Genomic DNA, 27,388 nt, shown 5'->3' on the forward strand with positions numbered 1-27,388 from the left:
AGGGAGTGCGAGAGAGAGAGATTAGAGGATGAAGAGAGAGAGTAGATGGTGGGAAAGGGAGATAGAGAGAGAGTAGCAGTGCAAGAAGGCGTGTGTGAGAGGGAGAGTGAGAGAGAGGGGGGATGGGAGTGTGTGTAAGAGAGAGAGTAGGATATGGGAGAGAGAGTGAGAGAGAGAGAGAGTAGGTGGTGGGAGATGGACTAGGAGAGGAGATAGATAGAGAGAGAGTATGGGACGGGAGAGGAGAGAGAGAGAGAGAGAGAGAGAGAGAGTGAGAGAGAGAGTAGGGGGATGAGAAGGGAGAGAGAGTGAGAGAGAGAGTAGGGGATGGAGGGAGAGAGTGAGAGAGAGAAAGTAGGTAGTGGAGAGGGAGTAAGAGAGGGAGATAGATTGAGAGAGAGAGAGAGAGTAGAGGATGGGGAGGAGAGAAAATGAGAGAGAGTAGAGGGGGTGGGGAGAGGAGAGAATGAGAGAGAGTAGGGAGAGAGAGTAACACACATGTTTACTTTAGGATAAAGAAATTAGTGAAGTTATGAAATCATTGATCAAAGACTTTTGGACAAATATCACACGTGTTTCCCCTAATGAAAGAGATGTTGTAAGAAGGAGGATGGTAGCCAAAATTGTGACCCACATGCGAAACATGTTTTGGACACAACTCAAATACAATTTTTTACAAAATTCATTAGTATGTATCCTCAAATTCAAATATGTCAAAGATTTTTTGAGATGGGTAAACCTTTTTATGTGAAGATAAATCATGTGCACACAACTTGTTTTTGTAGGATACATATTGAATTTTCTAACCATTTGATATTTTTAGGCATATATGTGTCTTTTTGCATTCTAAGTTTGTTTTGTAGGATTGTGACATGAATGAGCCACCTAGATCTTCAAGGGAATTCAAATCAAATATTTTATTTGAAATAGGGGATGGCCAAAAATTTTATGAGACATCATGCTTGGATGGTACATGCTTATTTTGTGATTCTTTGCAACTTTTATCAACTGGTGAACATATGGATAGTACACATGCATTGGAAGTGAAATAGTAGTGACATATGCTCTAAAAGATGGGAAACATGATAAAAAGATGTGATTTAGTCATGAAAAGATTCTAGTGTATGAGTTCATGAAGATTTTTTCATGAAAAGATTATTTACAATTATGCAAGGCATACACATAGAGCTCGATGGCTAGATTTGCAATTCGAGTTGCACAAGGATACATTTCCACTAGATACCATTGTTTTTAGTTGTAGACTTTACAAAGGACTAAAAATTACAACCAGAAAATTAGGTGCAAGAAAAGTATTATACTTCTCAATAGGTTTCCATATTTGTTCACATAACATTCATGCATTCACCTACAAGTACATAGGATGACAAGAAGATTTTGATGGAGTACCATTTTTACATTAGTGATGATCAATCACATTCTACAGAGTTTGTACATGGTTGTTTTCAACTATTTTATGGAGATTTGGCCAAAAAGGGCATACCATATCATCAACACATTATTTTCTCCCACAGTTATGCATTTGAATTCAAGAATGCAAAGATGTTCTATTGGTTGAGCAGGATGCAAAAGTTGTCTAGAATTCAATATATGTGGAATTTCATAGAGGTTGGTCATGGAAAAGGAGAGCACAATGGTGTAGGTGCATGCATCAAAAGAGCCTTAGCTCATGAAGTACTAAAGTACAAGATGGAGAACTATTGATAGATGCAAAATCCATCATCCAGTGGTGTAATGCTACAATGGGTCTAGGTAAGGAAGGTGAGTCTATGGTTATTCGAGGATTGGCAAACAGAGAGGAAGATTCTTCATTATTCAAACCTTGTTGTCACATCAAATGTCCACTTGATAAAATATGGTGATAAACCACATAATAAGAACCTTTGGAAAGTTCTTGAGTTAGACCATGAGGCAATTACTTGAGACATTAAAATGTAGAGCAAATCTAGTTGGTTCATTAGATTGAATAGGGAGAGAGAGAGAGAGAGAGAGAGAGAGAGAGAGAGAGAGAGAGAGGCAACTTGAATTGTAGGGCCCTCACCTTTTCATTTTTGTTTCATTATGCTCCAAGTGAGCCTTGTAAGTAGAATAAGGGTCACTAGACCTAGGTGTGGTAGTTAGGGTATTGGATGTCATTTAATGTCCTTAGAAGAGTCACTATTTTGGTCTAAAAATCAAGCATACATTACAATAGGGTGATAAGCAACCTAAGGGATGAGTCATTAGCTTAGGGAAGGGTACCTAGCATGGAATTGCTAAGGGATAGCCTAAATAACAAGTTAGAAGTGTTAAGAAGAGCAAGCAAGAAAAATCCAAAAGTTTCTATATTGCAATTTTACAAGAAATTATGGATTTTCCTTTTACAACTTGAAGGAGGCTGATGCAAACCATAAGGATGAAGAGGAAAGGCCTAGGAAGAGATATACAGACTTTGTAAACCCTAAAATGAGAGAAGTTAATATCATTGTGTACCATCAACATGCTATAGCATGATATTTGAAGGCAAAATTACTGAGTTTCTAAGTTTTAAGGCATTTTTGACATTGTTTTTCTAGATTGCACTAGTTTCCATGGTAGATTTGGCTATTTAAAACAATTTTGTTTTAGGAAGTTTGGTTTGATTGTCTTTCTTTTCATAGTTGTTCAAAAAGTTTCTTGACAACTTTTGAGCAACTTCCTAAAAATTTCTTAAACTTTCAAAAACTCTTCCCAAAAGGGCTATTTGGTTCAAACCAATCTTATAACTATTGGGGACAACCTATATTATCCCTCATAGGTAGGTGATAGGCATAATGTACTTATTTTGGAAAGAAATCAATAAAATAACCTATTTTTCCTACAAAATGTTGTGTTTCAAAGCATTTTATGGACTGGTATAGATGTTGAGACATGCATCAATGACCCTAGGAGTTAAAGGGTTGAGTTTCCTTTCATTTTCACTTGGTTTCATTTTTTTATCCTTTTTAGTGTGCAAGTTATTCAAGTTTTGTTGAAGGTGTCTAGAAATCAACATTAAACCAAGGGTTTCACCTAGAGCCTTGTTGTTTTTTCTCTTTCCACCATGGGAATAAAATTCCCCTTAGTGGAATACAAGGCCTATCAGTGTACTTCATGATTTTGTAGGTTTTATAGATGGTCAAGCAAGGAAAGAATTTTCCCACCATACCCTAGGTGTATGGCTCCATACACGCACCATTTAACATTTCACAACCGTGAGTATAACTTATGCTCTAGAGTGGTCCAAGTTCTATAACTTTGGATTTGGACTTGTTTCACGTGCCCCTAGATGTTCCAATAATTTTTTTGTAGATTGGCATGTTTGAAAGGGTACCTATAGTGTAATGCAACCTAATTAAGCTTATCAACACTTTCCAAATGTTGTTACAACAATGGCTTCTAGTCTCTTCCAGTTTGTGAGGTTTACATATGTTTTATATGTCCTAAAAGGTTGTTTGAATATCACTTTAAACTATATCTTCATGTGAGGTTTTTCCATATTATGTTCAATTTATAGTTTGAAGGGCTACTAGCCTTTTCAATGCCAAACAATTGTAACTGTATATTAGTGTTGTTTGGACACAACAGAATCACTTTATCTACTGTATATAGACCTTAATAGGTCTAAGGTGTGTTTGTATTCCATTCCATGGTCATTTTTCTATTTTCATTCATGTTTGGGGGTATTTTCTCTTATTAGGATTTCGGAGAATCCTTATGTTTTGGTGCTTTTGAACTTAGTTAAACCTTTTGATTAGGTTCACTACCTTGTTTGGGTTGTGATAACATGTTATAAGTTCATTATTGATGCTTTTGATAAGTTTCCTAGCACTAAACCCTCTTTTTGGGAAATTTGAAGGATTCCAACCTTGTCTAATTGCCTAATGGCTTGCCTTTTAGAAGCTTCCACTGTGCACTGCTACATCACAACCTATCCTAAGTGAACTATCTAGGATCCTTAGGTGCCTTATTTGATTAGTCTAGAATGGGTACTACTACACTAGTCATCTTCTTGAGTGGGACATGTTTGGGAACTGACAATCTCCATTTAAACTCAAGTCTCCATTTAAAGGTGGCAATGAGTTTTTTTTGTTCTGATAAGATCATTAATATATTTCAATGAGAACTTTAAGGGATCATGCCCAACTTGAGTATCTTGGCTTCCCAAGTCCTATAAATTCAAGTCCATTAATGTATAGGCATTTCTAATTGAAACGTCTATGGTCTTGGAATGAAGTGCATGCCAAGATTCTTTGCCTACTAATGAGCCAATTTGAGGCTTCACTTCACATTGCTCTATGGACAATTTTATAGCTCTTGTTACTTCTCTATCTAAAAATTTTGTGTCTATGTACATGTGCACTCTTTCCTAGTAGCTATAGGTGTTGTCTCTTAATCGTAAGTAATTGGCATACCCTAGATGGCACTAAGATAACCATTTTCTTTTGAAATGTCCTTTCCTTTAGAATTAATCTCTCTATTAAGCATGTTTTCTATATCTTCGTTTGTATATTTAATAGATGTAGTTGAAATTCCTCTATATATATTCCTCTGTATATTAAGCTTTCCTCCATAGGAATGAGAAGGCATGGGGAGTGAGGCCAACTATTGGTCACTATATTAAAAAGGTAGTTCTTTGCCATGACATTGATGGGAATTATTTCAATCTTATTTTCAAAATTGGTAACTCATTTTTCTTGAAAGAATAATATATATTATTTTCAATGTCTTTGAAATACCTATAGCTGGTAGCAAATTTCTTATTTATTGCCTTTCAATATTCATGGAAAAATAAGGTATTTGGTTACCTAATAGGTCCCAAGAATCTTAACTAGTGTCCTAGAATAGTCCTAGATGGACCCATTTGACCTAAATATGTAAAGAGCAAAAATTGCTCAAAGGTTGCAATGTTGCTCAAAAAGTTGTTTTAGCAACTTTACAATTTTTGCAAAAGAGTTGCAAATGGAAGTTTGAGAAGTTTTAACTATCCATTCTTGAGTATATGAGCATGGGAAACATTTTTTTGAAGGTTAGAAGGTTTCCAGTCAGATTTGCATTTTTAAACAACTTTTGCAATTTTGCACAAAAAATGCAACTTTTGCAAAGTTCACTAGATTTCACTTCTAGGACTTGGAAAAGGTTTCAAACTATTTAAAAAAAACTAAAAACACCTAATCCTACGCTATCTTGACTAAAAACTCAAAAAGACCCAATTTTTCCTAATTAGCAACTTTTGCTCATATCTTGCACAAAGTGGCCTAGGCATACATATCTTGCTCATATATCTCTCACCGTTCATTGTGGGATAAAAATGTCTATTTTGTTAGCTTTGGATAGCAGGATAAACTCCAACCCCAATCTCGTCCGATCCCTTTGAGTGCTCAAATGTTCTTGGGAATTCCAAATCAAAACATCCCTAAGAGTCAATAAATGTCATAGGGCAATGATCTTTGACATGACATATCTTAGAGATCATGTGAGGTATGGATATGAATCTATGTCCTATAGGACCATATAGTGGAGACCTACAATAACCTCTCTAACTTTTTGGAGATCTTACTCCATTTTCATTTTGTGATGCCATCTCGAGTGATGTTGAAACTAGTAGTGTTGGCTAGTACAAAGTTCCAACTGCCAAATATCCCTCACAATTCGTCATGGGATTGAACTATCTATTCTATTAGCTTTAGGTGGCCAAGCTCATCCTATCCATTTTATTGCTCAAACATTATCAAGAATGCCAAATCAAAATGTCCCAAAGAGTCACTAAATGCCATAGGGAAACAATCTTTGATGGGGCATATTTCAGAGCTTGTGTGAGGTATGGATGTGATTCTAGGTACTATAGGACTATGTTGTGGAGACCTACAATAACCTCTCTCACTTTTTGGAGATTTTATTCCATTTTTATTTTATGCTGTCATCTCAGGTGATGTTGAAGCTTGTAGTTTTGGCCAATACAAAGTTTCCAAATGACAAATCTCCCTCACTATTCATCATGGGATCAAACTATCTATTTCATTTACTCTAAGTGGTTGGGAAAATGCTAGCCCTAAGCATGTCCCATCCCATTGAGCACTCGAACATTTTCAGGCACACCAAACCAAAATGTCTCTAAGAGTCAGTAAATGCCACAGGGCAACAACCTTTGATGGGTCATATCTTAGAGCTCATGAAAGGTATGTATGTGATTCTAGGTGCTATAGGACTATGTTGTAGAGAATTACAATAACCTCTCTCACTTTTTGGAGATCTTACTCTATTTTGATTTCGCGACACCATCTTGAGTGATGTTGAAACTTGTAGTATTGGCCAATACAAAGTTGCCAACTACCAAATCTCCCTCATCATTCATTGTGGGATTGAAATTTCTATTCTATTTGCTTTGAGTGACTAGATAAACCCTAGCCCCAAGCTCATCCTATCCCTTTGAGTTCTTGAACATTCTTGGGCACACTGAACTGAAACGTCCCTAAGAGTCACTAAATGCCATAGGGCAGAAATCTTTGACAACGCATATCTCAAAGCTTGTGCAAGGTATAGATACAATTCTAGGTCCTATAAGACCATGTTATTGAGACCTACAATAACCTCTCTCACTTTTTGGAAATCTTATTTTGTTTTGATTTTGTGCCGCCATCTTGGGTAATGTTAAAACTTGTAGTATTGGCCAATGCAAAGTTTCCAATTGCCAAATCTCCCTCACCATTTTTTGTGGGATCAAACTATCTATTCTATTAGCTTTGGGTGGTTGGGTAAACCCTAGCCCCAAGCTTGTCCTACCTTGTTGAGCACTCAAACATTCTTGGGCATGTCAAACTAAAACATCCCTAAGAGCCGCTAAATGCCAAAGGGCATATCTTGGAGCTCATTTGAGGTATGGATGTGATTTTTTGTACTATAGGACCATGTTTCAGAGACCTAAAATAAACTCTCTCACTTTTTTGAGATCTTATTCTATTTTGATTTTGTGATGCCATCTTAGGGTTAGGTATGAATCTATGATTGAGATTCATCCAACCTTCTTGCTCAATTCCCTTCATTTTTCTAATTGGTTGCATGTTGGTCACATAGGGAATAGAAATAGATTCAATCTTATCTTTAAAGCTTAGAGATTTATCCATATGTCAGCTCAAAAATGGTTTACATAGTGGTTTGTGCCATCACAAACAACTAGGTCATTTTTGTGTTACTCGGCACTTGTTTAATACTGATGCTTAGCACATACTATAATTCTATCTAGCTCAATACTTGAACTTGCTCAGCATTTATTTTTCACTTGGTACTTGATTTACTCAGCACATGAGTGACTTGGCACTCATTGCAACTTGGCATCTATATGTATTATACTTGGCATAGGTTACCAGCTTGACACAAACTTGGTAAAAAGCTTAAGTGTGTTGAAACTCAATTGTCAAAACCAATCTAAGATAAACAATCTCCCCCTTTGACATGAGTGGTAAAAACACTTAACTATACATGATGAATCTAATCTCCTCAGGTATAATATACATCTAATTCGACATATATAGAAAACTTCAAAATTTGTTCAAAATTTTGTAAAGTACTATATACCTCAAAATTTTGTAACTCCTCCTAAGTTAATGTATCTTTTTGGTATCCAAAATCTCTTAGAGTATATTTGACTCTTGCTTACACTCCTTGTCTTCATTCTAATACTCTTTATCTGATGTGTTCTGATATGATGCCCTATTTATGTTTTTTTTCTTATTGCTCCCCCTTTCTTCTCTTTGTTTATTTTGTAACTCCCCCTTTCACATGTCTCCCCTTTGCATAGATATTTCTCCCCCTTAAAATATTTCTCCCCATTTTTGACACTAATGTCAAAGGATTTAGACACTAAGTGTGTACTTATCTAGGAAGTTCTTGTTTACTTTCATTACAATCTTGAGAGTAGCATTCTAGTTGTCTATTGCGACATCTAGTGATCTAATATGGATGGTTATCTCAGCTACAAGGTGAACTAAGTCATCGAGTGTTGAAAGATTAGGATCTTTCCTGAGTATTGTCTTAGCATAGGCTAGTTCTTTCTATAGGATTTCCATGTGTTGGGTTAGGGAGACTTAAATTTAAAGTAATTTGGCTCTAGTATTAGCCTTTTCTGCTATTAGTACAACTAATTCCTTTTGTGTGTGAAGCATAGAATAAAAGTACTTCTCACTTTGAGTTGGGTTCTGTGGTAACTGCATACTAGATACTTTCAAGTTTTTCTCCAGACTAAAAATCCTTGAGCTCATTTCTTGTATGAAGAATGTGAGGTCACACAATTTAGTGTATAGTGAGAATATATTCTCAAGTACCTTCTTCACCTTTTCTATCTTTGTAGCCAATTCCACTTGTGATAGTGTTATTCCACTTGATATTTTCTCATTTACCTTTCCTTGAAACTTCTTTTTAGACCATTCCATGAGTTTTGCATTAGTCTCTTGGTCTTCATTTGTCACCTTTTCAATAATTTCTGACAATTATTCCAATATTCGCTTGATTGCATTAGGTTTTTGCAAGAAAAATGCATCTTAAAAGATGTCTTTGATTTCATGTAGCACTTGCCTTTGTTTATACTCCTTTCTAAGTATCTCTTGGTCCTTTTTCATTTCCATTGCCTTCTACATCTCTTGATTTTTTCAATGTTCATGGTTGCATAGTCATATTTTGGTATGACAAATTCTTTATCTAATGTTGGGTCTCCATAGTGAAGTACCCTTGCAACATTTGTGGAGCTCAAGCTTGGTGCTAAAATTTGAACTAGCATTGCTTCAATGCTTGGCTTCTGAAGGATTTTTGTAGGAGTACCGGTAGTTGGTAGATTAACCAATGTCTAGATGGCTTCCTACTACTTTTCTCTTGGAATGTCCTTCTCTTCTTGTGATCCTCCTTGATCAATCACAATTATTTGTAGTACACCTTGAGTTTGTGTAGTAGGAATAGATACCTTTTTCTATCCTATTTGTTCCTTTGTTGGCTCCTCAACAGTTAGAGTCTATTGTCTAGTCATGACAACCTTGACTATGGTATCAACCTTAGCTAATGTATCTGCTAATGTTCATTCTTGAGGTTGTCCACGAGTAGTTGTAGGGATGGTAGAGGATGTTTCTTGTGTAGCCACCTTGTTCCTAGTTAGGTTAGCTACTAATTTCTACAACTCATCCACACTGACCAATACTGAATTGTCACATAACTTTGCTTGTAATGTTGATTGGTCAAGGATCTTCTTTAGATTCTCTACAGGCAGTGGATTGACATTCTAAACTAAACTATCAAGAAAATCCTTCACTTTTATCGTCTCTTCAAGTGTGTTAGTGTCATGCAGAGGACATAGTGGTGGCAATTGTGTGTCTTGCACACTTTAATCTATTTTTTGCTCCTTAGTAGTTTCTATTTCATCAATTTTCTATGTTCCCTCCTCCACTATGTTATCTACCTTTTCTTTTTCAACTTCTCCTTCTTTGTCATTCTCTTCCTCTTCTTCATTGTTTCTTCCCTGAAAGGGATCCTCCTCTCCTTCCTTAATAGTACTTAACCCATATATTAGCTTTCACATTTGAGTGGACTTCTTTACAACATCTTCAATCTTGTTTAGAAGAACGTTGAAGGCCTTATACTTAGGTACAAATTTGCTTTCCATTTTTTTAATTTTCTTTTGTTATTTGGCCTTTTAATAATTCTAGCATCACTTGTGACAATTTCTTCATCTAATGTTGGTTCTCCATAGTGAAGTACCCTTGCAACCTTTTTGGAACTCAAGCTTTGTGCTAAAATGTGAAGTGGCATTGCTTCAGTGCTTGGCTTCTGAAAGATTTTTGTAGGAGTGCCAGTAGTTGGTAGATTAACCAATGTCTAGATGGCTTCTTGTTCCTTTTCTTTTAGAATGTACTTCTCTTTTTGTGATCCTCCTTGATCAATCACAATTATTTGTGGTGCACCTTGAGTTTGTGCAATAGGAATGGATACCTCTATCTATCCTATTTGTTCCTTTGTTGGCTCCTTGGCAGTTTGAGTCTATTGTCTAGTCATGACAACCTTGACTGTGGTATCAACCTTAGCTAATGTATCTGCTAAAGTTTGTTCTTGAGGTTGTCTATTGGTAGCTATAGGGATGGAAAAGGATGTTTCTTGTGTAGCCACCTTGTCCCTAGTTAGGTCATCTATTTCTTTTTGCAACTCATCCACATTGACCAATATTGAATTTTCACACAACTTTTCTTATAATGTTGATTGGTTAAGGATCTTCTTTAGATTCTCTACAGTCAATGGATTGATGTTCTAAACTGAGCTGTCAAGAACATCCTTTACTTTTATTGTATCTGCAAGTGTGTCGGTGTCTTGCAAAGGAATTAGTGATGGTAATTGTGTGTCTTGCACACTCTAATCTATTTGTTGCTCCTCAGCAATTGCCATTTCATCATTTTTCTATGTTCCCTCCTCTACTATGTTATCTGCCTTTTCTTTTTCAACTTCTTCTTCTTTGTCATTCTCTTCCCCTTCTTCATTATTTCTTCCCTTAAAGGGATCCTCCTCTCCTTCCTTAATAGTAGTTTGCCCATATATTAGCTTCCACATTTGCATGGACTTCTTTACCACATCCTCAATCTTGTTTTGAAGAATGTTGAAGGCCCTATACTTAGGGACAAATTTGCTTCCATGTTTCTTATTTGCTTTTGTTATTTGGCCTTTTGATAATTCTAGCATCACTTGTGCCAATGTGGAATTTCTTATTTCTTTCTCCATGTTTAGGCAATAATGCCATTTATTTTCAATAATAGAATATAAATCCTTAGTCATAGTAGTGTCAAATTCAAGTGGAGTATTCTTGAATGTTTCCATCATGGCATATACTAATTCTTCCACCTTATTCTGATATTCTCTATTTAATTTATTGAATTCAATACTTTTCAAACCAGTCAAGTCTGTATTATCCCTAATATTTTCACAAATGTTTACCACTCAAAACTAGCTTGTGTCCTCTAACTTGGTCCTCTCTTCATCAGATTCAGGTTGTGCAACATATTTCCCCCTTAATTTCTTTTGCACTAGACCTGGTTGTTCGGTAACCTTCTTCTTGTCTTTTGTTTTCTCCTTAGCCTTCTGAGTGGTGGCACTTCTAGTTGCTCTTGTGGCTAGAATAGTAGGCTTCACAGGGCTTGGTTTTGTAGTCTACTTACCCTTGGGTTGAGCTGTAGGTTGTTTCTGAGCCTTTCTCTTCTTAGGCTTTGGTTTAGCTAGTGCTTCCTTGGCTTGTTCCTCTTCAACACCTTCTTCTTCTTCATCATCTTCTTCTTCGTCATCATCTCCTTCAGCCTCCTCACCAAATTTTGCTTTCAGCTTCTTCACCAATTTATCTTTCTTTTTGAGATTTGAGGTAGTTTTCAACTCCATTTCAACCTTGGACTTCACAACATCATGGTTTCCTAAGATTTTTGTTGACTTATCAATTTTCTCTACAAGTAATGTAGTGATGGCTAGTGATGCTTCATCTATATTGATCTCATACCCCAAGGCCTTAGCCATCTTACTCTCGGTACTATAGCCTAGACAAATATGTAGTCAATATCTACTAAGAAACAAATGTCATTGTAGTGCTTCTCCACTAGGGAAATTTGGAATCTCAATCTTTGTTTCATAGATTTCTTGAAATCCTCAAAATAACTAGTCATTATAGACTCAAAATTGTCTCCCATTTTCTCTATGTATTCATTAATTTGTACTGCCATAAACCTATTGGTCTTCCAACCTACCTTACCAAAAGAGGGAAACTCATTCTAAATATAAAATAATATACATATAAAAAATTGAACCAAATTTGCATTGAGCACCTTTTGATCTCCATATTGCTCCTAGGTTCTCCATGATTATTTGCAACTGTAGCTTTGCAAGATCATAAGTATGATCTTCCTTCACAATTTTGTATCGTACATCAACTACAATGCATGACACACTATTCAATCGGCTTGACTGCTAGAATTTGTGAGATACGACCCTCACTGCAAATTCAAGAAGTGGATCTTTGATAGTATCAATGGTCATTCCTCTCTTATTCCACTTTGCCCTTATATTTTTCTCAATTTCTTCTTTAGAGTCACCTCTTAGGGTTTTGGGCTATTCCAGGGTTGGATATCTTGTAACCCTATGTACAATCATTTTTGATAATTTGATAGGTCCACCTTCCAACCATAAGAATCCATCATGGATTCTACTCAAAACAATTCTTATCCATTTAGTCTCAAAGATAGTGGGGAAATATAGGGCACAGGTTAAGCACTTTCCCTCAATGATTTGAAATTATTTCTTCAACATGCCATTCTCACATAATTTGTCATGGAATAACTAATTTAAACTTGTCTACCATGATGGCTTGCACAATAAAACACGTATAGTTGCTTTTATTATTTCTTGAATATTCATTTTGCACCCACAAGCATGCAACTGCTAGATATATCTTGTTTTGAACAATTTATCAAATAATGTAGAAAATAATTATGTATCAAAAAATTGCATGAAAATAAATAAATTAATTAAAATACTAGTAATAATTTACATATCAAAAAATGTGGTTAATAATAATTTCTGAATACTTCAATCCTCTTTAGTTTTTCTCACTATTGAAGTTGTAAGAAAGTTCTTCAATATAAATAATATTATGTCTATTGTCATACATCAAACCCATAAACAATTTTGTTTAAAGTATCTACACATGTAGAATCTATCTTTCTTGTCTATCTTTAGAATCTACGTTTTACTTCATTTATAAGAATTGATAAGATGAATAAGGAAGAGAAATGAAACTAAATTAATCCAAGTGAGACATGTGAAGAAAAGTTACCATAAAAGAACCAAGATCCAAGATCATACACCAATCAACAACTACAAAGGAGACATAGATTTTTGAAATGGGAAAGAAAATAAAACCCCTTGTGAATAGTATGAATGGAAAGAAAAATATCTAAGAAGGAAGAGAGAGAGAGAGAGAGAGAGAGAGAGAGAGAGAGAGAGAGAGAGAGAGAGAGAGAGAGAGAGAGAGAGAGCAGTGGAGAAAATAGATCTCATTACAATAACATGAAGATGGTGTGTAGAAGTTCTATGGAAGAATGATCAAGAGGCATCTCTTTTATAGAGATGAGAAAGGAGTTGTATGTGGTTTCATGTATAACTCTCCTTCAATGAATGCCGCATTCATAGTAAGTGTGTACAAAGTGTCAAGATCCTCTTAAGTAGAAATAACTATTTTCCTTAATAAAGGAATTACAAAAAATGAGTTGTCCTTAGACGTGGACAATATGACAAGAAACTAACATGTCCTCCACATGTGGACTAGAGGAAAAAAAAAACAAGGGATACCTTGGTTTATCCCATATAATAAACAAATACAACCAAGGAAAGATTACTAATTCTTATATTCCCCTTTAATCTTTACTTGGGGATTACATCAAAGGGTATCAAACCTAATTCTAAATAATACAAATTTATTTTTTGAAATATCCTCAATTGTGCAAGAGGTCTCTTATTAGTGTGGGTACATCATTGGAGAGCCAAGAGAATTGGACAATCCTTGAAGCTTGTTAGATCTTCAAGTGGGTTCATGTGGTGTGGGATCTGCACAACAAATAATGATGTCTTGTATATGCCTTGATGGATTAACTTGAAACATAGAAACAAGAAACAAGGAAACTATCCATGAGGAGAATGCCATCTTATATTTAAGTTAAAATATTTCTAAGTTTAAGTAAACACTCATAGAGTAAATTGGAATATAGAGTGATAAATGTAAATGTAACCTGGTACCACAAAGCAATCAAGATAAACCATATTCTTGAAAGAACGAGTTTGATAAGAAAATATGTTATCAAAGCTCCCAACATCAATAGTGCATCAATCAAGTAGATGTATACAGTCCACTAATAAGTTATCTGACTGCAAGTTAATGGGTGAGCAATCCATAACTTGCTAAACTCATGATTTGAGCAATCAAGTATGTGGAACATTATATGTCATGATTTCAAAGATACCAAAGGGAAGGAGTAAGAGTATTAACAATAAATTACCTTCAAATATGAGTAAAGTGTCTTCAAGATGGGAAAATTAATTGAAATTGGAGGGAAACTCCAAGAATAACATGCTCTTCATGAGGGACAACAAAATGGAGGGAAACTCCATATATATCTTAGACTTTCAAAGGGGAACACATATAAGAAAATAGAATTGATATCTCATTGTAGTTTATATCACATTGATTCATTTTTTTAATTATTAGCAATTTCTCTTTTTGCTCATCAAGAATGTCTACTCTGTCAATCTATGATTACTAGGCTACATAGCATTGTCTCCTCTCTTTGTGAGATAAGTTTTTGCATGCAAGTGATTCTTGAGAGGTCTAGGGTTGAAAAATGATATAAAGAAATATCTCACATCTCAAACTTAACAATATCTATAAAAAATTACATATCACAAAACATAGAGAGATGTAGCTACTTCCCTATCTTTATAACTAGACTAAGCTCTAAATTGACATTTTAAATATCTTCAAAATCAAAATATGTTAAATGACATAATTCTTGAATTTGGAAATTTTTCTATCTGAGCCATGTTGTTCCTAAAGATCTAACCAAAATATAAGTAATTTATAAAAATGTGACATATATTCCAAGAAAATAAATATGAAAAAATAAATTAAAAAATCTTCTTAAATTTTCTTTTGGTTAGGGCTCTCAATTGCTACATTTAGGACATGACAAGATTTGACCCTGATCTGTCTATAAAAGAAGTTTTCAAAAGTCTGTATAATAAAAGAAAGATAAATATTCAATGTATTCCTTTCAAGGTCTCACTAAAGACTATTTTGATCATTACTAGTTTGGTCGTGGAGGGAAAGCCTATCCCTAGAACTACAAATAGACACTATAAATATAGTCTCAAGATTTTCCTTGGCCATAATGAATTTTTATTAGACTTTAAAATAGTTTGAAAAATGAAATTATTTCCAGTGAATGAAATTATTTCTCCATAGTGGTTATAAAATTTGTCACCCTCAAAGGTGAGTTTGAACATTTCAGTTCCCATTTATTTCCTATACTTAACCATTTGTGCCACAATCCTAAGCTTAGTTTCTTGTATTAGATATTTTTATCTCTATTTCAACTAGTTAGTTAGCTAAAAAGGTAGCCCCCTCCATTAGGGCTTAATCCTTTTCCTTTGCAATTTTAATGTAGCTTAATCCCTAGAACTTAGCCCTAAAAATGCTAATCTCTTGAAATTGACCTCTTTACTTATGGACCTTTGTAAACTAATGGTTAGCCACAAAGGTAAAATAAAGCTAATGGATTTAATATTATTGTTGCATCAAAAAATACCAAGTCATCAAGTGGTCCATTCAATCGGCTTGGTCCCCAAAAAATTCCCTCACCAACATTATGTGTTGCACACATGAACTCCCTTCCCCTAATATGTAGAAAAAGGTACCCAAATGACCCAAAAATAACCTTCAATGTTTCCTCACCCCATTCAAGAAAACCAACTTCTCAAATGATTTTCCTAAGTATTCCTTCAAAGTGAGAATAGTGGATAAACTATGCATACTCTACTAATCAAATGGTTAATTTAAAGATATACATTGCAATAAAATGGTTTAAATAGATAGGAGATGACTTTTGAGGCTAGAGCTAATGATGGTGATTGTGAAACACCAAAGTGGATAATAGTATGTTGAATGTTGTAGAGGAGTTAGGTCAAAATTTGAACAATTGGAGCATCATGAAAGACCAACTTGGAGAACTAAAATCCTTCATCCCATTGAATGAGGAGATATAGGAAATGATAAGGGCATTGGAGAATGTTAAAGCCAACTAAAACTAGATAAACAATAAGTTATCTTAGGTTATAAAATCCAATAAGGACATAATGGAAACAATGAACTCCTCAATTAATACCCTATAGGAAGAGTTGAATTACAAGACATCCAAAAGAAGGAAGTGGAAAAAGATACAGATCATTACCACCTAGCAAACAAAAGAGGGACCTTTCATGGTGAAAGAAGGACTTGGTCAAGATACTACTATGTGGACCAAACCAAGAAGTCTTCTTTTCTAGACACTCTTAATGAGCTTAATTTGAGGAGTGGAAGTACAATCAAATTCCTCCTATCTAATTTCTTGTTTTAAGTTTGTAGCAAGATATTTTTTAGTAGCTAATATTTGTAAATTTGCTAATTTTAGAAATTTTTGGCTAGTAGTTTGGCAAATAATTTAAGATATGATACAATCTAAATCACCATAGTTTTATAAAATCTAGTTTTAGAATATTTTAAATCGCTCAATAATTTATTTTATTGAAAATCTTAAACTCAAATATTCACCACAATATTTGATACATGATAAGATTTGAGTCATTTATATATTATATTATTGGGCAGATTAAATTGAACTAACCAATAATTATCATAATTATTAGTTACTTTAAGGATATATCACCAATATTTAGGTTTCGCTATTGATTTAAAGAATATGTAACGATCCTCATAATATTCCATGAGGTAAAAAAATATTTAATTTTGATTTGTAATATTCCATGATGATTAATGAACTTCCTATTATTATTGAGATTCATCAATATATATACAAAAAAATTATGATTAAAGAATAATCACCAATAATAATCATATTTAGAATAAAAAATTGGGAGATTTGCCAATAGAAATAATTTTTCTTTTTCAAAATAATGAAAGGTTCGCCAATATTTTATATCTCTTTTTGGAGGCGACTTTCTTAAAGTTTACCCTAGTTTGTAGGCTCTTGTTAGGTTTGTTGCTTGTCTTTTTGCAAATTAGTCGCTAGTTGTTTCTAGTTTGTGGATTCTAGTTTGAATTCACTACTTGTGAATTCCTTTTGATCTGTTGTTTGACTTTCTATTATTCTAATTGGTTTGGGTCCTCTTTTGTTCAAACTTAATCAAAAAAATTAGATAAATATATTTATACTAAAAACTATTATGTATAACTAAATATTTTGTAACTGAATAAATAATTAGTACCCTAGCAAAATAAATATATTATTTATAATAAAATTTTCATTTAGACATTAAGTGAAGGTTTCATGCAAGTCAACTTGTTCATATTATCAATGATGATTCAAATTTTTTTAGAAGAAGTTTGTCATGTCCCCTTTTCAAATAATTAAAAATAATAATCTTTACTAAGGTAGGCAGGCCCAAAAAGGTGAATTTTTAGAAAAAGGGGATAATCTTTGGAAGCTAATGGATTAATAAATGAAAATTATTATTAAAATATGTTTTATTAACCCCTCTTGGACATGAGTTAGGGTTATGCCCTCTTTTAAGTGGTTTGGAGGCATTTTGGGTTGATTCTAAAACTTGATTTTTGCTCATTTCTTTGTTGTTCTTCAGAGGCTGCCAAACTTGTGGAGAAGGAGACCAAAAAATGAGAGTTTGTATGTTTTTAGGAAGGCTAAGGATGGGAGTTTGAAGCCTTTATATGTGCATGCTCATGCAGAGTTTTCCATTGTGCTGAATAGTGCAGATTTGTGCGTTTTTGGATGTGTTTTTTTGTAAGAATTTGTTGTTTCCGGTTGAGTATTTCATATAAGTTTGGGTTGCTACTGTATTTCATACTTTTAGATGTTAAACTAGAGCTAAATATATGTATTTGGTCATGATTATACTTCTATGATAGATTATTAGTGTTTTTGTGGTGTTTCTGGGCTATTCTATGTTGTTTTCGAGAGCTCGATGAGCATTGTTTTTATCCTCCGTTTGGGAGCTGTTGTGTAAATGTTATACAGATATGAAAATGTCATTTTGTAGGCTGTTATGCCACTGAAATTTCTATAAAAATTTCCACTTTCAAATTTACTAATAATATGTGACGCTGTGAAGTTTTTGGCACTATTTCCGACATACCCAATTTGGGGTTTATTGAGAAATTGGTGGATCTTTGAAAGATTGGTTGTTTGATCTTAAAGATATGATTAGAGGCTTGAAATATCATATAAAATCAGAGGAAGGGACATTTCAATGGTATCAGAGCTATGATCTTGCTAGCCTGAGGGTTTGTAGAAGTTTGCATGTCAGTTTTGACAACTAACCAAATCTTGCATGTCATAATTTATAGTTGCATGTTGCTTCTAATCAGCTGCATGTCAAAATCTATGGTTGCATGCTACTTCTAATCATTTTCATGTTAGTTCTTGGTGAATTTGGTGTTTGCATGTTGCTTCTAACCAGTTACATGTCAAAATCTATGGTTTCATGCTACTTCTAATCATTTGCATGTTAGTTCTTGGTGTTTGAAGAAGTTATAACCTATTGGGGTTACACTCTACTTTATCAAGAATGGACAGGTATAGTACATAGTCTCAAAGGACGCAATCTTGGACAACTAATATCCAGAGTCAGAACAATAGAAAGGATGGTTATTTAGACATTCGAGATAAACTTAGGAGAATAAGCCATGACATGTCTAAAAAGTTGGTTGAGCACCACAATATAATGAATGACATGTTTTTCGACCCAGCTAAGGTGGATAAGTTGACTGGATTTCTATTTGGCAGATTTTCTCACAAGGCAGATGACACAATTACCAAGAACTTGCATGAGGAGTTTGAGAAACTAGCTTATAGCCAAGCAGAGGTCTCAAATTCTACTCTGCCATAGGAGGTAGTGGGTTTAGATGATGATTATGAGGATGTTGTTGTGCATGATGGTGAGATACCTGATAGAGATGAGCAAAAATTGAGCATTCATGACTTTTCTGAGAAAGAGTACCAGGCACAGTTAGATGCTTCGTCACATGTGGTTGAGGCTAGTAGTACTTCACATGATTTGTCTAGCCAGCCGAAAGTGAACAAAGAAAGTATTGTGACTTCATTATCTCATCATGACAGGTATGTGGAGTTAGTTGGTATTGGTCATATTACTCAGGTGAGGAGTTTGTTTGAGTTACGAGCTAATTCTAGTTTACGGATATGGACTCGAGATTGTTATATTGGCATTTGGGATTCAGTTGACTGGAGATCTTTAACACTTTTTGGTAGGAGTGTTTGTTTGGGTGCTATAATGGATTTGATTAGCAGATTGCACGGTGTTTTCTTTTCTTGTGCTAGCAACTTGTCTGATGCTGGTATTAGTTTTTATGCACCGGTGTTGGGCTTTGATCATATATCCAGTCGACCATACTTGCTGGAATGTGTTGATGATCTTTCATATTTGGTAGTGTGTACAAATGAGTCCTAGGATCATATTGGCATTGATGACATCCAAGAGGATGCAATGGGCAATTTTGAAGACTTAGTTTCCTTGGCATATTCTTTTGGTACAAAGGAGTTGGATAGTAGTGCTATAGTTTTTGATACTCCATATGTTGATATGAGCTTTGGATTTGATTCAAAGGATATGGATGGTAATACTCTAGAGAGTAGTAACTTTGAGGATATTCCTTTAGATAGTGCATCAGAGGAGGTTTGTAGGAGACAGTCTAGACAGTGCCATCATGTGTCTAATCAGTTGAGAGTTAGTGAGCGAGACATTGCTATCGCTTGCCAGCATTTCGATGCTACTCGTCAGTTGTTAGCAGTTTATGGATCGGGTTCTCCTACTAGCGATGAGCGAGAAGGTAGTTATCTTTCCTTGACAGAGATCCACTCTTTATGGGACGCTATTCAGATTTTGAGACAGAATTATATGCAGTTGGTAGCTGACAAAGATTATCTTATGGAGTGGGGGAGTACAACATATGACGCATTATTGGCCAAGGAAGATGAGGTGAGTGAGCTTACTTAGCAACTCGAGGTGACTTTTGAGATTCTTGAGAGTGCACAGTTGGCTTTCAAGGAGTCACAATTTCATTTGGCTAAGGTGAGCATGGAGTTAGAGAAACTACAATCTTTACCAGATTCTATACAGTCACAAGCTATGCTGTCTGGTGATCTGAGGATGTCCATGGTCGAGATTGTCAAAGAAAGTGGAGATGAGGATGCATCCATCCTTGATACTAACATTAGCATATCAGGTTCGTCTCCACTAGAGTCAAGTTTAGTTGAGTTGGGTGCTGCAGCAGATTGTTGTGGTATGCCTGACGTGGTGGTGACCTCTAGTACTAATGGCATGAAGACTAGAGATGTTGTATCAAAGACCATGTGTGATGTTGGTGATTTGATAGTTGGCATGGTTCCTGCTAGTAATACTACTCCCTTGATGATGTCTTCAGAAGTAGTAGTCAATTCCAACCTAGTTAGTGATCGATTGCAGTTAGCTACATTTGGATTGCAATCTGAGCCACTGACTGAGATTGGCGCATTCTATCAACATTACATTGTGAGGTATGCTCATCAATTCACCTTTGATGACCATGTTGATGAGATGATGATACAGAGATGTATTTTGGTTCCTAGTGAATATCATCAGTTATGGGATAGTTTGACACCTCGGGATGAGAGTTGTGATGGGCATGACACAACAATAGGTTCTACAATTGATAGCTTGATAATACATGACTTAGAGCAGGATTTTTGGAGTGATGCTTCAGCGGGTGTTGTTATTGATTCTACTCCTTTGGCTATGACATCTCCTGACTTAGCTGGTGATCAGACACAGTGGGTTGTATCACTTGTTCATGGTGAGTTGTTGACTGAGGTTGGTTTTTTTTATCAACATTATATTGTAGGGTATGTACATTAGTTAGCATTTGATACTTGTGTTGAGGAGTTGATGGCAAACAAATTTGGTTTGGGTTCCATTTCTTATTGTTTATCTTGTGATGGCTTTTCATCATCAGGGGTGCATGGGAGTTATGGTTATGAGATAGTGGCTGGTGATTTGCAGAGTTGTATTGACTGTAGGAGTTGTATAGTGTGTGGATTCTCCATACTTGGTATAGTTTCATTCAGGAGCATTCACCATTGTTGCAGAGTTGGATTGTACATTTCGTATAGGCCAATGGGATGCGTTGATGGTATTTACTGTGTTGGCAATTTGATTTGTCCACTTTATTTGGGTTTTGATGTTCTAAGAGTTTGTGTCTCGTGGGTTTCTGATTGTGGAAGTTTTTATTTTGGAGTTTGGTTGAGCTGTAATTGTCAGTTGGATTATGGATTCCTCTTGGTTATATTGCAGAGGATATTGCAGGAGCCTATGTTAATTGATAATAGTATAGTTCATGACTACATTTGGAATCCAGGTGGATTGATTGGTTTATTGTTTAGCCATTTCTTGAGGACAAGCAATATTTGGAAGGGGAGGACTTGTAATGTCCCCTTTTCAAATAATTAAAAATAATAATCTTTACCAAGGCAGGCAGGCCCAAAAAGGTGAAATTTTAGAAAAAGGGGATAATCTTTGGAAGCTAATGGACTAATAAATGAAAATTATTATTAAAATATGTTTTATTAACCCCTCTTGGATGTGAGTTAGGGTTATGCCCTCTTTTAAGTGGTTTGGAGGCATTTTGGGCTGATTCCAAAACTTGATTTTTGCTCATTTCTTTGTTGTTCTTCAGAGGCTGCGAAACCTATGGAGAATGGGAGTTTGTAGGTTTCTAGGAAGGCTAAGGATGGGAGTTTGAAGCCTTTCCATGTGCACGCTCATGCAGAGTTTGCCTTTGTGCTGAACAATGCAAATTTGTGAATTTTCGGGTGTGTTTTTTGTAAGAATTTGGTGTTTCCGGTTGAGTATTTCATATCAGTTTGGGTTGCTGCTGTATTTCAGACTTTTAGATGTTAAAATAGAGCTGAATATATGTATTTGATCATGATTATACTTCTGTGATAGACTATTAGTATTTTTGTGGTGTTTCTGGGCTATTCTATTTTGTTTTTGGGAGCTCGATGAGCATTGTTTTTATCCTCTGTTTGGGAGTTGTTGTGTAAATGTTATACAGATCTGAAAATGTCATTTTGTAGGCTGTTATACTACTAAAAATTCTCTAAAAATGTCCACTTTCAAATTTACTAATAATATGTGAAGCTGTAAAGTTTTTGGCACTATTTCCGGCATACCCGATTTGGGGTGTATTGAGAAATTGGTGGATTTTTGAAAGATTGGTTGTTTGATCTTAAAGATCTGATTAGAGGCTTGAAATATCATATAAAATCAGTAAAGGGACATTTCAAAGTTGTGGACTTGGTGGACCTATAGATAGTAGTATAAGTAGTTCTCTTAAAAGATAATTTAATACAAATAAAATATGAAAGCAAAAAGGATGGCAAATAAAAAGAAGAGGAATGAATATGATAAAGTGTTGTATCATTTTTTTTATTAAGCAATTGTAGCTCCTCCTCGCTCAGCCTATCTCACATTTTTTAAAAGTTTATTTTTACTTTAAAGCAACTACGATTATGAAAGGATTATGGCTTTTCCCTTTCTTGTAGTTAAAAATTGACATGAGAACATTCCAGCTGCTTAAATTTAAGGAAAAAATGTACATTTAAATAGTAATATGCAAAAAAAAAAAAGTTTCTTCTCTCCTATTCTAACTAATGATAATTAGTTTCATCACTATCTATATCACTTTGATTTTCATTCCTTTCCATAAACAGGATGCCCGAAATCTGCTGAATTTGTAATTGCATCTTCCCTTCTAACATTAGCACCACTTGCCCCATGCTTGGTCTCACCTCTTCATCCTTTTCAATGCATAACAACCCTACAATATTTAATCTTCTTACCTCTTCAACATGTCTCTCTTTTGCAATACCCTCCTCCACAATATTCATTGTGTTTCTATTGTAAATTTGAGTAGCAGCCCATGTAGGAAAGTGATACATACTTGAATTTTGAATGTTTAAGTCCAAATTTCTTCGACCAGAAATGATTTCCAGGAGCGTCATACCAAAACTGTACACATCAACCTTGGCAGTGATGGGAAGACCAGAGATCCACTCTGGAGCCAAATACCCTCTTGTACCTCTCGTTGTGGTCAGGACGCGGCTGAAATCTCTACACACAAGCTTTGGTAATCCAAAATCGCCTAATTTTGGTAAAAAATTATTGTCGAGAAGAATGTTCTCGGGTTTTACGTCACCGTGAATGATGCGATCTCTGCACTCCTCGTGGAGATAACGTAAATCTTGTGCAGTGCCTAAGGCAATATGGATTCGGGTCTCCCAATCAAGCACATTTTTTTGGCGTTTGGAATTACTATTGAACAATATGGAATTCAGAGAGCCATTTGGCATATAATCATAGATAAGTAAGCGTTTGGATCCTTGAGCACAAAACCCTCGAAGCCTGACCAAGTTGACATGTTGTATGTTACCAAGAGAACTGATTTCTACTCAAAATTGCTTCTCATCTTGTCTTGAGCCCTCCATCTTCTTTACAGCCACAGGCGTGCCGTCGAATAAATGTCCTTTGAACACAAAACCGAATCCTCCACTTCCCAGCTTGGACTTGAAATTTCGAGTTGCAATCTTCAACTCGATGTAGCTGTACATTCTTAGAAAAGAGTCTGACGGATCTGGATGTCTCACCATAGATGGTCGCGGAGCCCTCTGCCCATGCCTCCTCCATATTAAAATTGAAAAGACACCCAAAGAAATGACGAGAGGACCCACGATACCTAGCACTGCACCTACGATAGTTGCTATTTTATGCTTGGAGGAAGCAGAGTCGTTGGCCTGAGAAAGTGCAGAAGCAGCTAAACGAATGAAAAGATTTGAATTGTTTCCTGAGGGAAGAGATTTAGGCGTGTTCAAGAAATCTCCTGACCAGATCTAACACGGCCCCGAAGGCAGACTGAAAGAGAACGCGGTGCAGGAGCAGTTGACGAGGCAGGCTTTCTCACAATCTTTCTTTGTGGTTGCAGGGTATAAGGATGCGGATTCAGCATCAGGCAAAGTGACGCTGAGTTCCATGAATCCGTCCGTGCTTCCATTTTTAGGGTTGTAATTCAACGAGCTCTGGCGAACACAACCACTCGACCAAGACTCTCCCGACTCCCGGGCGCGAGTGTCTTTTGGGGTGAAGCCTTCCACGCAGCTGCAGAACTGAAGGTTGTTGGAATTGCAAATTCCATAGGTGCCGCAGAGACCATATACCAAACACTGATCCCTCGGTTGAGACCACATCACGCTCCATTCACCCTTATCGAGCAGAAGATATAATTGCATCCCTTCAGACTTCGTTAGGACGTATCGTGAGAGCGCGTTCTTGATTTTTGTCAATGCAAATGTGAAATACACACCAGATTTAGTATCTTCAACACTCATATTGTAGAAGTCTCTGTCTGCCATTTCTAGAATTTGACTGAAAACTTTGTCGTCCCATGTTCCACTTGTCCAATACTGTATAGAATTGTTCCATTTTAAGATGAATTGTTTGGTTCCAGATGGATCCAGCTGATAAGAATAAAGGCCAGGAGAAGGATCCACTGAACTTCTCCAAGAGACCAACTTTTGTTGTCTGCCGAATCTCATGCCTGGCAATAAAGTGTTGACTGGATGGTCGAAACTCTGCCAAACAGTTTCAGATTTGTTGTCACCACTGACCATTACAAAGTTACCAAACTCTCATATCACAGCCTTAGAAGACTTATTGGACACATTGACAGACCAAAGAGAAGCACCCGTTGCGTCGAACAGTCCAAGATCACCTCCGTCTGAAAGCTTCAAAATGCCAGGTCTGTTTTTCACGTGAGTCTCCCTGTTAGCAACCCACACATACGTTCTCTCTTTCAAATTTGCATACCAGATGCCGATATACCAGCTATTGGAACCATTTGGGTTGAAGAAGTCCAGTTCAAAAGTACCATTCTTTGAAATTATTGTCCGATTTCCAGTAATTGAGGTGCCCAGGGAAAGAGTATCCCTACCCTCCACTGCAACAGCACAACTTTTCAGTTGGATACACACTCCAAATAACAAAAGCAGGCTTAAGCAAAACTTCTGCCTAATTTTCTCCATTCCTCAAGTACAGTTTAACGATGGAGAAATCTACCTCTAGAGTTAATGTATAGGAGGCATGCTCAAGCGAAAACCCTCCGGAAGGAGAGAAGTCACTTCCAAGAGACCTTAACAGTCAAATTACATGTTTGGAAGAGACTATTCCATGGATGGTCTGAGATTTTAAAGAGAACCGCCATTCAAAACATTCAATGTTGCGGTCAGAGTTACCGTTCCAAACCGTGTGGGAGTTACTGTTCTTAGTATTTAATATTTAATATATTTGTAAATCTTAATATTAAAGAGACAAAATAGTAACTCTGACCGTAACATTGCATGTGAAAGGTTAAAGAGACGCGGGTCAACTTTTGAACTTTTGAATGCATACTTAGAAGTCAGTGGTCGTAGTAAAGACGCAAGAGGAGCATGGTAAAGACCGATAAAAGCGATAGGTCATTAAGATACACAGAGTCTTAGCGTGAGTTTATCTCATTTGCACCAGTCCTTCCACGACTTTTAACACGTCGTGAATTTGATCTTTGATCGCAACATGACATATATCACGACTTTTTCCATTTGATCCCGGGAAAAAATCACCTATGATTTTGTGGGTTGGATGGTGGGCTGGACGGCTAAGTTGTCTGCAATTTATTGTGGACAGTGCTGGAGAGTTCTTTGATTGTGGACGGCTGAGTTGGGCTGGATGGTGGACTGTTGTACGGCTGTGGACGGTGGGAGAAATTACTCTTGCCAACACTCCCTCTTAATTTCTGTCACTAATGCTACTGCATTTATATTGTTTTTCCTCATTATAATTACTTCGGGTTTTATGGCTTACCCCTAACCAATGCAATTCTGAAGTGGTTCCAAGCTCACCACGAACTCCACAAATATCACACAGATGGTTTCAAGATCACCATAAACTTTGCACTCCAATGGTTTACAAACCAAGCATTGATTGGTTCTACTGACCATGAATCATCACTACAAGGAAACTATCATCACTCTGGGTGTTTCTCTTTTGTATCTGCATCAAACTAATTATTGAGTCCATATAAAAAGAAATCCATCTACCGAGATACATGGGTGCCCAACCGCTGTACTCACTAGTTCTATAGAAATCCTTTTCACATACATGGTTCATCAATATGTCAAACCAAAAACCTTTAGCAACTAGTCTTGCCTTGTGTTTAACAATTTCACCTTTTTCATCAAATTTAGTTTTGTAAACCCATTTGACTCCTATACATTCTTTTCTTTTAGGTAAATTCATTAATTTCCATGTGTTATTTCTTCATCCATTGCCTTGATCCATTTATCTTCTTTAATTGCTTCATCAAAATATAATGGATCACAAGAAAATAAAGCAAAATTTGAGTAAATATCTACATTCTCTTCTTCTTGATCATATATTTTTTTTAAGCTTCTTGTCTTCTTACCTTTGTATCCTGGTGTTGAGAATGTTGAATCAGATTTATCACTTACATTTGAACTTGGAGGTGAGGCACCTTGCACAAAGTTCCTTGGTCGAGTATTGGGTGTTGATTGAGTCCCTTATTCCTTTAATTCATCATCACCTTGTAATATTGGTGCTCCTCTTGTGACTTGTTTGTTATCATTTTCATGCCATGAATCTTCTTCTTCAAATTTAACATCCCTGCTAATGATCAATTTCTTTGAAATGGGATTATACAATCTATAAGCCTTTGATTCTTCACTATAACCAATAAAGATGCATTTTTCACTTTTATCATCCAATTTCTTTCTCAATTCAGATGGAACTAATGAATAAGCAACACAACCAAAAACTCTAAAATGGGATACTGTATGTTTCTTACCATTCCATGCTTCTTGTGGAATTGTGGTCTTAACACTCTTTGTAGGACTCCTGTTCAAAATGTATACAGCACATGCTACTGCTTCTGCCCAAAACTCATTGGATAGATTTTTGGCCTTCAACATACTCCTTGCCATTTCCATTATGGTTTTGTTCTTCCTTTCTGCTACACCATTTTTTGTGGTGTGTACCTTGTGGTAAATTGCTTCTTAATTCCATGAAATCTGCAAAATTCTAGAAAATCATTAGAACTGAATTCACCACCTCTATCAGATTGCAATACCTTGATGTAGTGACCACTTTGTTTTTCAACCAAATTTTTGAACTCCTTGAAATTTTCAAAAGCTTCACTTTTTTGTTTGAAAAAGTATATCCAAATCTTCCTGCTAAAATCATCAATAAATGTTAGGAAATATATACTTCCTCCTAAAGATGGAGTTTGCATAAGTCCACATATATCAGTGTGAACTAATTCCAATGGTGCTCTTGCTCTATATGAACCTCCTACCGGAAAGCTTTCTCTATGTTGCTTTTCCAAAATACAACTTTCACATAAACTTGGTGGTTTCAATATTTGAGGCAATCCTTTCACCATATTCTTCTTTTGTAACAAACTCAAAGCATCAAAATGAAGATG

At 35.8% G+C, this 27,388-nt stretch overlaps 1 pseudogene; it reads right to left on the bottom strand.

The window, feature by feature from the left end:
- Positions 1–24,935, bottom strand: part of LOC149554101 (G-type lectin S-receptor-like serine/threonine-protein kinase At2g19130) — a 60,192-nt pseudogene extending 35,257 nt beyond the window's left edge.
- Between the last annotated feature and the right edge of the window lie 2,453 nt (positions 24,936–27,388).

The sequence above is a fragment of the Cupressus sempervirens genome, chromosome 6 (genome assembly GCF_028749045.1).
Source record: "Cupressus sempervirens isolate cs-2001-9-10 chromosome 6, ASM2874904v1, whole genome shotgun sequence".
Taxonomy (NCBI): domain Eukaryota; kingdom Viridiplantae; phylum Streptophyta; class Pinopsida; order Cupressales; family Cupressaceae; genus Cupressus; species Cupressus sempervirens.